The 12,890-nt window shown below is 49.7% G+C and overlaps 1 protein-coding gene across 2 annotated transcripts in view; it reads right to left on the bottom strand.

Moving 5' to 3' along the window:
* LOC138683375 (E3 ubiquitin-protein ligase UHRF2-like) overlaps nt 1-12,890 on the bottom strand; it is a 175,304-nt gene that overhangs the window by 140,496 nt on the left and 21,918 nt on the right. The gene's annotated exons all lie outside the window — the stretch shown is intronic.

Here is a 12,890-nt window from a genome sequence, read left to right as displayed (position 1 = left end):
AACTGTATTGGCTTTGTGTGGCAAGGTTTCGGTAGTGGGGGGGGGTTACAGGGGTGGCTTCTGTAAGAAGCTGCTAGAAGCTTCCCCTGTGTCCAACAGAGCCAATACCAGCTGGCTCTAAGACGGACCCGCCGCTGGCCAAGGCCGAGCCAATCAGCGATAGTGGTAACGCCTCTGTGATAACATTTTTAAGAAGGAAAAAAAGTTGCTGGGACAGACAGAAACGGCAGCCGGAGAGAGGAGTGAGACCATGTAAGAGAAACAACCCTGCAGACACCAAGGTCAGCGAAGAAGGAGGAAGGGGACATGCTCCAGGCGCCAGAGCAGAGATTCCCCTGCAGCCCGTGGTGAAGACCATGGTAAAGCAGGCTGTCCCCCTGCAGTCCAGGGAGGTCCATGGTGGAGCAGATATCCACCTGCAGCCCGGGGAGGACCCCACGCTGGAGCAGGTGGGTGCCTGAAGGAGGATGTGACCCCGTGGGAACACTGCGCTGGAGCAGGCTCCTGGCAGGACCTGCGGATCTGTGGAGAGAGGAGCCCACATTGGAGCAGGTTTTCTGGCAGGACTTGTGACCCCGTGGGGGACCCACGCTGGAGTTGTGTGCTCCTGAAGGACTGCACACCATGGAAGAGACCCATGCTGGAGCAGTTTGTGAAGAACTGCAGCCCGTGGTAAGGACCCACATTGGAGAAGTTTGTGGAGGACTGTCTCCCATGGGTGGGACCCCACGCTGGAGCAGGGGAAGAGTGTGATAAGTCCTGCCCCTGAGGAGGATGAAGCGGCAGAAACAACGTGTGATGAACTGACCGTTAGCCCCATTCCGCATCCCCCTGTGCCGCTGGAGGGGGTAGGTAGAGAATCCGGGAGTGAAGCTGTGCCTGGGAAGAAGGGAGGGGTGGAGGGCAGGTGTTTTGAGATTTGGTTTTATTTCTCATTACCCTACTCTGGTTGATTGGTAATAAATTGAGTTAATTTTCCCCAAGCTGAGTCTGTTTTGCCCGTGACGGTAATTGGTGAGTGATCTCTCCTGTCCTTATCTGGACCCACAAGCCCTTTGTTATATTTTCTCTCCCCTGTCCAGCTGAGGAGGGGGAGTGATAGAACGGCTTTGGTGGGACCCTGGCATCCAGCCAGGGTCAACCCGCGACAATAACACTGATGTTTTCAGTTGTTGCTAAGTAATGTTTAGACTAAGTCAAGGATTTTTCAGCTTCTCATGGCCAGCCAGCAAGAAGGCTGGAGGGGCACAAGAAGTTGGGAGGGGGCACAGCCAGGGCAGCTGACCCCAACTGGCCAAAGGAATATTCCATACCATGTGACGTCATGCCTAGTATATAAACTAGGGGGAGTTGGCCGGGGGGTGGGGGATCGCTGCTCGGGGACTAACTGGGCATCAGTCAGCGAGTGGTGAGCAATTTCATTGTGCATCACTTGTTTTGTATATTCCAATTCTTTTATTATTATTATTATTGTCAATTTATTATTATTATCATCATCATCATCATCATCATCATCATTTTTTTCTTCCTTTCTGTCCTATTAAACTGTCTTTATCTCAACCCATGAGTTGTTTTTTGGTTTTTTTCCCCGATTCTCTCCCCCATCCCACTGGGTGGGGGGGGGGGGGAAGTGAGTGAGCGGCTGCATGGTGCTTAGTTGCTGGCTGGGGTTAAACCACAACACAAGCCATTAACAATACCTAAACTTAAAGCTGTAGCAGTATGCAGTTCAGGATAATATTCAGTTACCATGGAAGTTTGCTTAAGTGAGTCATGCAAAAATGCTTCCGAGATTTCAGCCCAAACCACTACTGCAAACTCATTGGTAAGAATACAGAACAAATTATCACCAAATAAATTAACCAGCATACATTCAGAAGCGAAAGAAAAATATTATGTGCAAGTATACAGCATAGATATTTACAGGAAAGAGACCCAATAGACTCCATCTTATTTCTTAGGAAAGAGAACCTTGAAATGAGAAGGGCCTGAGGGGTAAGAGGAAAAAAAAAATACTTAGGTAGCTCATATTACTAACATGCAAAGAGCCATACAATAAAGAAATTAAAGAAATATCAATAAACTCTAAAAGATGTCAGAATAGAAAACAAAACTAAGAAAGGCAAGCAACATATAAGGTCATATGTTGTAAAGATGATGCCAGACTGCCATCTATTCTGAGGAAGGCCTTCCTTGCACAAAAGAAAAAATAAGGTGCAAGCAAGAATAAAAAAATATATAGCCCATCTCCACCACACAATGGAGTACAGTACAGACACCCCAAGTTAGTGCTGGAAATAGACCAATATAGTTGTATTAGTGCAATGTCGTTTCCAGTAGAGTTAAGTAGCTCTGGCAGCAATGCTAATTACCCAATGAACAATGCTGCTGTAGTCCAGCTATATTTCTCCCAGAACCTTGGCTAATTCCTGATACCATGTCATTATAATTATTCTTTGGCGCCCATATATATGAGTGGGAACTAGTCCATTTGGAAAGTGCTACAGAGCAAAATACTTTGGAAGACTACTAAATATAGATATCAGTCTCAAACTTCAGCTAACATTTTTTAATTTCTTCTTTTTAGAAATACTTTGAAGTACTTATTCTCTTCCCAAGTTGCTTGATTACTGCTGTCTGGGCTGGACAGGAATGAAAATATTCAAATCATGCAAGAAAAGGCAAATATTTTAACGTCTTTAGTTTTTGCTAAGGAAAAAATAGTTGATAAAAATATTTGCGCTGATATGCCTTAATTCACAGGCACAGCAAGCGACAAGCAAAATTTCAAAGCACCTAAGAGCTTAATCCTTGATTGTCTAGACTAGGAGTCCAATGTGGTTTAACCCCAGCCAGCAACTAAGCACCACGCAGCCGCTCACTCACTCCCCCCACCACCACCCAGTGGGATGGGGGAGAGAATCGGAAGGAAAAAGGTAAAACTCGTGGGTTGAGATAAGAACAGTTTAATACAACAGAAAAGAGGAAACTAATAATGATAGTAATAACAATAATAAAATGACAATAATAATAATAATTATAAAAGGATTGGAATATACAAGTGATGCACACTGCAATTGCTCACCACCCGCCGACCGAGGCCCAGTTAGTTCCCAAGCGGTGATCCCTCCCAGCCCCACTCCCTCCCAGTTTATATATTAGGCATGACGTCAACATGGTATGGAATACCCCATTGGCCACTTTGGGTCAGCTGCCCTGACTGTGTCCCCTCCCAACTTCTTGTGCCCCTCCAGCCTTCTTGCTGGCTGGCCATGAGAAGCTGAAAAATCCTTGACTTAGTCTAAACATTACTTAGCAACAACTGAAAACATCAGTGTGTTATCAACATTCTTCTCATACTGAAGCCAAAACATAGCACTGTGCCAGCTACTAGGAAGACAATTAACTATCCCAGCTGAAACCAGGACAATGTAATATTTTCTATGCAAGTTATTGGACTGATGTATAACTACCTAATGGAGATACAGAAGGTACCGCCATTTCATTCGGCAATCATGATGATACGTATACCATCATGACTATCAGAAACATTTCTTCATTGCCATACTACATATGTCAAAGCTGCTGATATTGTGTATTTTGTCAAGCAGTAAACTTGCTGTCAAAGCACACCTCAAAGTGTATCCCTGGAGGACCAATTCAGTAACAAAGACCAAAAGAGCCAGATAACTAGCTCCCTAATAGATAGACTAAAACAACAGCAAAGTTGGTCAGACTAAACTTATCTGCTCCAGGGGAGCACCTGTTTAACCACTCAGCAAGTTTGCAGAGCACAGCTAAGAGACTTGGCAGCTGGCACAGCAGGGGGCACAAAGGAGGCCCAGAAACTGCTCCAGAGAGAGTATAGGGACTGCTTAAAGCTGTGTGAGTGACAGTGGCAGTGATGTGCCACAGGGCTCGGTCCCCAGCACTGGGTGGAGCAAGTACCCCTGGTATGGCAGAGAGCTTGACTCGGACACAGAACCCTGGAGGGAGGATGCAGCTGCCCAGGTCTAGGGCTGCAGGGAGTGCCTGGGGCCTCTCCCTGGGACTGGGGGTGATGGTGGCATCACCTGTGAGAGACATGCTCTGGTCCAGGCACTGAGTCAGCAGGTGAAGGAGCTATGGGAGGAGGGGAGCAGGCTGTGTAGCATCGAGGAGGATGAGCAGGAGATGGACAGGGTCTTGACAGAGACTCTATAGAGGAGAGAGCCTGAACCACATGATGCAAGGAAGGAGGGATGGCTAGCGGTTATGCTTGAATGAGAGCAGGATGGACGTGCCTGGGGGGGGGGGGGTTGGAGCTGGAAGCTTGTGACTTCTGGCAGCAGGAGAAAGGCTCTTTCTCTACCTGCAGATCTGAATTTACAGAACTGGTAGAGTACCTTGGTAGCCAAAGAGGAGAAACCAGCTCTGAGGGAGGCTTCAGAGCCAGCTGGGCCTGAACTGCTGTGGTAGGTTGACCTTGGCTGGCTGCCAGATGCCCACCCAGTCGCTCTCTCACTCCCCCTCCTCAACAGGACAGGAGGAGAAAATAAGATGAAAAAGCTCGTGGGTCGAGATAAAGACAGGGAAATCGCTTACTAATTACCGTCACGGGCAAACCAGACTCGACTTGGGGAAAAATTAAATTTAATTTTCTTGCCAATTAAAATAGAGTTGGATGGTGAGAAACAAAGACAAAAATCAAAACAACGTTTTTCCCCCACCCCAACCAGGCTCAACTTCACTCCTTCATTCCTGACTTCTCTACACCCACCTCCCCACCCCCCTGAGCGGTGCAGGGATATGGGGATTTGGGGGTTGCGGTCAGTTAATAACACTTTGTCTCTGCCGCTCCTTCCTCCTCACACTTTTCCCCTGCTCCAGCGTGGCTCCTCTCCACGGGCTGCAGGGAAATACCTGCTCCACTGTGGTCTCTTCCATGGGCTGCAGTGGAATATCTGCTCCGGCACCTGGAGCACCTCCTCCCCCTCCTTCTCTGCCCTTGGTGATCACAGGGATGTTTGTCACACTTTTTTTCCTCACTCCTCTCTGCCATGCGGCGTTTTGCCCTTTCTTAAATATGCTTTCATAGAGACGCCACCAGCTTCACTGATTGGTTCAGCTCTGGCCTGCGGTGGGTCTGTTGTGGAGCCAGCTGGAACCGTCTGTGTCTGGCACAGGGCAGCCCCTGGTCTCTTCTCACAGAAGCCACCCCTGCAGTCCCACCCCTGGCTACCAAAACCTTGCCACGGTACACCCAATAGAACTGTGCATTAGCACCAAGAGGGAACTGCAGCTGGAGTCCCCTTTCTGCAGGGGACCCATCTGCTGACCAGACATAAGATCACAGAATAATTCAGGTTGGAAGGGACCTCAGAAGGGCCCTAGTCCAACATCCTGCTCAAAGCAGGGTCAACACTGAATTCAGACCAGGTTGCTCAGGGCTTTATCCAGTCAGGTCTTGAAAACATCCAAAGACAGAGATTGCACAACCCCTCTGGGCAACCTGCTCTACTGCTTGATCGATTTCATTGTGAAAAAGTTTTCTCCTTATATTGAGTCGGAGCCTCTCTTGTTTCAGCTTATGCCCCTTGCCTCTCATCCTCCCATCACGCACCACTGTGAAGAGCCTGGTTCTGTCTTCTTGTAGGAAAGGATCTGTCACATGAGGTTTGTTGCTTGCTGGAGGCCCAGATACAGGATACTACAGAGAGGCTGCCAAGGCTCATCCAGTCCTTTGACCTATTACCCCTTACTGCTCATTTGTGTGGATGCTGGTAGCACTGCAAAAAAGAGACCTAGAGCAAATCACGAGTGACAACAGAGGTCTGGGAACAAGGGTGAAGCACATGGGAGCCCAGGTGTTCTTCTCAATACTGCAGGTGAAGGGAAAAGGCTCCAGTAGGAGCAGATGCATCCTATAGGTTAACACCTGGCTGCACAGCTAGTGTCCATGGGATCCTAATTGATTGACGAAGACTGCTGAGGAGGAACAACCTGACAAAGTGGGGCATCTTTGCCAACTTGGGGAGGAGGACTTTGAACTAGGTCTGACAGGTCATGATGACCAAAGCCTGAAGAGAAATAAAGGAACAGGGGCATGGAGAAAGTACCCAGGGGATAGGTAGGCCCTCGCTTTCCCTGTGAAAGCAGCACAAGCGGGAGCCCATCTCAAGTGCCTGCACATAAATGCATGCAGCATGGAGGGGGGGACACACATGACAAAACCAAGAGAAATCAATATTCTGGGCACGGTTGCAGGGCTTTGTTCTCATTGGGATTACGGAGATGTGGGGGACAGGTCACATAAATGAAGTGCAGCCATGGATGGATGAAGCTCTTCAGAAAGGACAGGCTGGACAAGAGGCAGGGAGGGGTTGTGCTCTGTGCAAAGGAGTAGCTCAAACACACACAGCTTTGCCCTGGAGCGGGGGAGGAGCCGGTCAAGAGAATGTGAGTACAAATCAGAGAACAAACCAACACAGGTGGTGCCTGGGTGTACTGGTTTTGTCTGGGATAGAGTTAAATTTCTTCATAGTAGCCTGGATGGGGCTATGTTTTGGATTTGTGCTGAAAACAGTGTTGATAACACAGGGATGTTTTAGTTATTGCTGAGCAGCGCTGACACAGCATCAAGGCTTTTTCTGCTTCTCACGCCACCCTGCCAGAGAGTAGGCTGTGGGTGCACAAGAAGTTGGGAGGGGACACAGCTGGGACAGCTGACCCCAACAGACCAAAGGGACATTCCATACCATATGATGTCACGCTTGTGGGAGCAGCTCGGAACACCTGGCATTTGTTTTCAAGAGTGACCGTTAGAATTTGTTGTGCTGCATGTTTGCCAAGCCTTTGAAGAACTAGTTTCACAAGGTCAGGTTGGAGGATGGCCTTGTGTAGGCCTGGGAAGATGTGGATGAAGACAGTCACGGGTATGTCTATGGAATGTTTTTATCTTTAACTGTTCTGAGGACTGGCAAACATCCCAGCGGGGCCAGATATGCCCTCCTGTGTTAGTAGTATTGGCTGTATGCCGTTAGTACTTTCTAGATCTTTGTTGAAACATATATAAGTTGGATTCTTTTGTGAAATAAAGGGAATCTTGCACAGAGAGCTTGAGTGCTTGATTCAGTCGCCGCAACGCTCAGCAATAAAAGCTGGGGGAAGAAGGAGGAAGGGGGGGACATTCAGAGTTATGGGGTATATCTTCCCAAGTAACTGTTATGCGTGATGGAGCCCTGTTCTCCTGGAAATGGCTAAACACCTGCCTGCTGATGGGAAGTAGTGAGTGAATTTCTTATTTTGCTTTTTGCTTGCACACGCAGTTTTTGCTTTACCTATTAAACTGTCTTTATCTCAACCCACGAGTTTTCTCACTTTTACCCTTCCGATTCTCCCCCCATCCCACTGGGTGGGGAGTGAGTGAGCGGCTGTGTGGTGCTTAGTTGCCAGCCGGGGTTAAACCACGACACTGGGGAGATGTCTGCTATAGACCAGCTGATCAAGAGGAAGTAGAGGAAGCCTTCTTTACGCAACTGGAAAAAGCCCACATGATCACAGGCCCTGGTACTCATGAGGGACTTCGACCACACCAATATCTGATGGAAAGGCAACATGAAAGGACAAAAAACGATCCAGGAATTTTTTGGAGTGTGTTGAATACAAGTTCTTGATGGAGATAACAAGCCAACTAGGGGAAGATGTTGGACCTGTCACCCACAAACAAAGAACAGGTTGGGGACATAAAGGTCAATGGCACCCTTGGCAGGAGCCACAATGAGGATGAAATTGAAGATCCTGAAAGAAGTGAGCAAGACACTTAGCAAAATTACAACCCTGGACTTCAGGAGAGCAGATTTTGGCTTGTTAAAGGACCTGCTTGGCAGGATACTATGAGAGACTGTCCTAAAGGGCAAAGGGCTCAGGAGGGCTGGTTGATCCTCAAAAAGTCAACCTCCTCAAAGCACAAGAATAATCCACTCGGACATGCAGGAAGTCGAGCGAGCATGGCAGAAGGCCAGCATAGATGAACAGGGGATTCCTGACTGAGCTCAAAGACAAAAAGGAAGTACACAGAAGGTGGGAGCAGGGAATGGCTACCCAGGAGGAATATGGAGACGCGTGCAAGGATTTAGTTAGGAAAGCCAAAGCTTGGCTGGAGTTGAAACCAGCAAGAAATGTAAAAGGCAACAAGAAGGGCTTCTATAAGTACAGCATCAGCAAAAGAAAGGCTAAGGAAAACATGTGCCCACTGCTCACCGGAGCACGGAATCTAATAGCTAAGGACATCAAAAAGACTAAGGAACTCAGTGCCTTCCTTGCCTCAGTTTTTTACAGGTAAGGTTGGCCCTCAGGTCTCCCAGATCCCTGAGCCTAGTGGCAGACTCTGGGACAGGGAAGTATTACTCACAGTAGAGGAAGACTGAGTTAGGGAGCGCTTCAGCCAACTGGACATACACAAGTCTATGGAACCAGATGAGATGACCCTGAGGGTTCCCGATGACTGGAAAAAGGCAAACATCGCACCCATCTTCAAGAAGGAGAATTCAAGGAGATAAAGACTGGCCAAACTCACCTCAGAATCTGGGAAGGTTGGGGAGCAAATCCTCCTGGAAGCCATGTCCAGGCACACAAAGGAACTGGGCTTGCTCCAGTATGCCCATGTCTTTCTTGTACTGGGGAGACCAAAAGTGGATACTACTCCAGACAAGGTCTCACAAGTGCCAAGACAAGAGAGGGAAAGGATCACTTCCCTGGAACTGCTGGCTGCACTGTTGCTAATACAGCTGAGGATGCTGTTGGCCTCCTTTGCTGCAAGGGCACACTGTTGGCTCATGTTCAACTTGTTGTCCACCAGGACCCCCAGGTCCTTTTCTGCAGAGCTGCTTCCTGGGCAGTCAGCCTCCAGCCTGTACTGTTGCACAGGGTTATTCCAGCCCAGGTGCAGGACTTGGCATTTGTTTTTGTTGAACTTCATGAGGTTCCTGTCAGCCCGTTTCTCCAGCCTGTCCAGGTCCCTCTGAAAGTCAGCCCTGCCCTCCAGCACATTGACTGCCGTGCCCCCCCCCCCAATTTGGTGTCATCTGCAAACTTGCCAAGAGTGCACTTTGTCCCCTCATCCAGGTTGTTAATGAAGACATTAAACAGTATTGGTTCCAGTACTGATCCCTGAGGGACCCCACTAAGCTACTGGGCCCCAGCTGGACTTTGCACCACTGATCACAACTCTTTGAGCCCAGTGGTCCCGCCAATTTTCCACCCGCCTTATCGCCCACTTATCCAGCCCATATCATACCAATTTGGTGATAAGGAGACTGTGAGAGAGTGTGTCAAAAGCCTTTCTTCAATCAAGGTATACAACATCTACTCCCCTCCCCTTGTCAACAGAACCAGTCACCACATCTTAGAAAGCAATGAGGTTGGTAAGGCATGATTTACCCTTGGTAAAGCCAGTTTGGCTGCTCCAAATCACCTTCTTGTCCTTCATGTGTTTAGAAATGGCTTCTAAGAGCATTTGCTCCATAACCTTTCCAGGGACTGAGGTGAGGCTGGTTGGCCCGTAGTTCCTTGGATCCTCCTCCCTGCCCTTCTTGAAGATGGGTGTGACGTCTGCCTTTTTCCAGTCATGAGGAACCTCCTCCAATTGCCGTGACCATTCAAAGATGATAGAGAGCAGCCTCACAGTGACATTGGCCAGCTCCTTTGGCACCCTCAGATGCATGCCATCTGATCCCATGGGCTTGTGTATGTCCAAGTGGGTTAAGTGATGCCTAAGTCTTTCTTCCTCTACTGTGGCTACTGCTTCACTCCCCCAGACTCTGCTAGGATGCTCAGGGACCTGGGAGGCCTGAGGGCAGACCTTACCAGTGAAAAATGAGGCAAAAAAGGCATCGAGTACCTCAGCCTTTTCCCTGTCGCTTGTCACAAGGTCCCCTGCCCCATTGAACAATGAGCTCATGCTCTCCTTAGTCTTCATTTTGCTACTGATGTACTTAGAGAAACCTTTCTTGTTGCCCTTCACCTCCCTTGCTAGGTTCAGCTCCAGCTGAGCTTTGGCCTTCCCGACTGCATTTCTACTTGCGCATGCAGTGTCTTTATACCCCTCCCAAGTAGCATGCCTCTGCTTCTACCTCCTGTGTACCTCCTTTTTGTGTCTGAGCGCAGTCAGGAGCTCCCTGTTCATCCATGCTGCCCTTCTGCCACACTTCCTCGGCTTCCTGCACATTGCAAGTGGACCATTCTTGTGCTCTGAGGAGTTTGTCCTTGAAGATAAACCTGCTCTCCTGGGCGCCTGTCGTGGTTTCAGCCCAGCCGGTAACAAAGGACCACGCGGCCGCTCGCTCACTCCTCCCGCCCCCCTCCGGTGGGATGGGGGGAAGACGGAGGAGAGAAAAAAAAAAAAAACAAACCTGGAACCTCGAGGGTTGAGATAAAGGCAGTTTACTGGAACAACACAAAGAAATTGCAACAACAACAACGGTACTAATGAAAAGGTATACAAAAAGAGTGATGCACAGTGCAACTGCTCACCACCCGGGACCCGACGCTCTGCCACTTCCCCCACCGAAAAGAAGCGCCCACCCCCCGGCCCGCTCCCCATTTATATACTGAGCATGATGTCACATGGTATGGAATAGCTCCTTGGCCAGTTCAGGTCAGCTGCCCCGGCTATGCCCCCCACCTCCCCCGTTCCTGTAAAAAAATTAACTCTATCCCAGCTGAACCCAGGACAGCGCCCTTGCCCTCCAGGGCAATTTCCCATGGGATCCTGCCAAGCTGGTCTCTGAACAGGACAAAATCTGCTCTTCTGAAGTCCAGGGTTGTAATTCTGCTGTTTGTCTTGATCACGCCTCTCAGGATCTTAAACTCCACAGTCTCATGGTCGCTGCAGCCAAGGCTGCCCTCGACCTTCACACCATCAACCGGTTCTTCCTTGTTTGTGAGTAGCAGGTCCAACAGTGCATTTTCCCTAGTCAGTTCACCGATCACCCGCATCAAGAAATAGTCTTCTATACGCTCCAGAAGTCTCCTGGATTGCTTGCGCCCTGCTGTATTGTCCTTTCAGCAGATGCTGGGGTGGTTAAAGTCCCGCGTGAGTACCAGGGCCTGTGACTCTGAAGCTTTCTCCAGCTGCCTAAAGAAGGCTTCATCTACCTCTTCTTCTTGATCAGGAGGTCTGTAGCAGACACCTAGCACAGCATCACCTGTGCCGGTCTGTCTTCTAATCCTTACTCACAAGCTTTCAACTGCTTTGTCACCTATCCTAAGGTAAAGCTCCATGCATTCAAGCCACTCCTTTGTGTAGAGCTCAACCCCTCCTCCTCACCTGCCCACCCTATATTTCCTGAAGAGCCTGTATCCCTCCATTGGAGCACTCCAATCAGGAGAGCTATCCCACCACGTCTCCATAATCCCAATGAGGTCATAGCTCTGCAACTGTGTATGGACTTCTAATTCCTCCTGCTTGTTCCCCATGCTACACGCATTTCTGTTCAGGCATTTGAGATGGGCCCCAAGTCATGCTGCTTTTACAGGGCAAGCGTGAGAGCCTCCCCTGGCATGCTGTCCCCCAGATACGTTTGTTCTGCCCCTTGTGCCTTCACTTCTCTTCAGGTTACGGTAACCCTCCCCTGGCATACCTACTTTAAAGCCCATCTCACTCGGTTAGCAAGCCTGTTTGCAAAAACACTCTTACCCCACTTTGTCAGATGTATCCCGTCCTTGCTTGGTAGCCCTCGCTCCTCAAAGAGGGTCCCATGGCCATAGGAGCCAAAGCCCTGCCTGTGACACCAGCCACACAGCCAGGTCTTGACCCACTGGGTGAGTCCACTTCTACCTGAGCCTTTCCTCCTCACTGGCAGTATTGAGGAAAATACCACCTGGGTCCCCATGCCCTTCACCCTCACCCCCAGAGTTCTGTAGTCAGGTTACCCCTGGCAGTAACATTGGTGCCCACATGGAAGTGCAGGAAGGGGTAATAGTCTGAGGGCCAGACAAGCCTTGGCAGTCCCTTTGCAACATCCCAGATCCTGGCCCCTGGCAAGCAAAACACCTCCCGAGACATTAGTTTGGGTCAGCAGATAGGTGCCTCTGTCCCCCAGGGGAGGGGGTCTCTAATGACTGTCACTTTCCTTTTTCCCTTTGTGCAGACACAAGGTTTGGGCTCAGCTGGCTCTGATGCATACCCTGAAGGGTCTTGTTTGTCCTCACCAGTGCCCAGGGCACTATACCCAGGGCAGTTGCAGGTCTGCAGGTGGAGCAGGAGCCTTTCTTCCATTTGCCAGAAGTCACAAGCTTCCGGCCTTCTCCATCTTGACAGCCACCCTCAGCTACCTGTTTGACCATGGTCTCTAGCTGTCCCTCCTTCCTTGCTGTGTGTGGCTCAGGCTGTTGTCTCTGCAGAGTTTCTGCAAAGACCCTGTCAATCTCCTCATTGTCCTCCCTGATGATTTGCAGCCTGCTCACCTCTTCCTGCATCTCCTTCACCTGGTGACTCAGCACCTCAACCAGAGCACCTCTCTCACAGGAGATGCCACCAGTGCCCCCAGTCCCACAGAGAGGCCCCAGGCACTCTCTGCAGCCTGAGACCTGGGAAGTGTCATCCTCCCACCCCGCCCCAACTCTGTTTGGATCGAGGCCTCCAGTGTGCCAAGGGCATTATCGCCAGTCAGTGCTGGGGAGTGTGCCCTGCTTCATGTTGAGACCATTGCTGCACAATCTCCAAGCAGCCCCACACAGTCCTCAGCATAAGTGCCTGTCCTCTCTGCACCACAGCCGTGTTAATAACTGCTGCGACAACTACCATGTCACTATCTGCTGCTCTCTGTGAGCTGGATCCTCCCTAATCAGGAGTCAGCCTTTCTGTGTGCAAACTGCTGTGCAAATTGAGAGCAACCCCTGCAGCGTCC

The sequence above is a fragment of the Haliaeetus albicilla genome, chromosome W (genome assembly GCF_947461875.1).
Source record: "Haliaeetus albicilla chromosome W, bHalAlb1.1, whole genome shotgun sequence".
NCBI lineage: Eukaryota > Metazoa > Chordata > Aves > Accipitriformes > Accipitridae > Haliaeetus > Haliaeetus albicilla.
The sequence above is the reverse complement of the archived record's forward strand: the minus strand, read 5'-3'. Positions and strand labels throughout refer to the sequence as shown.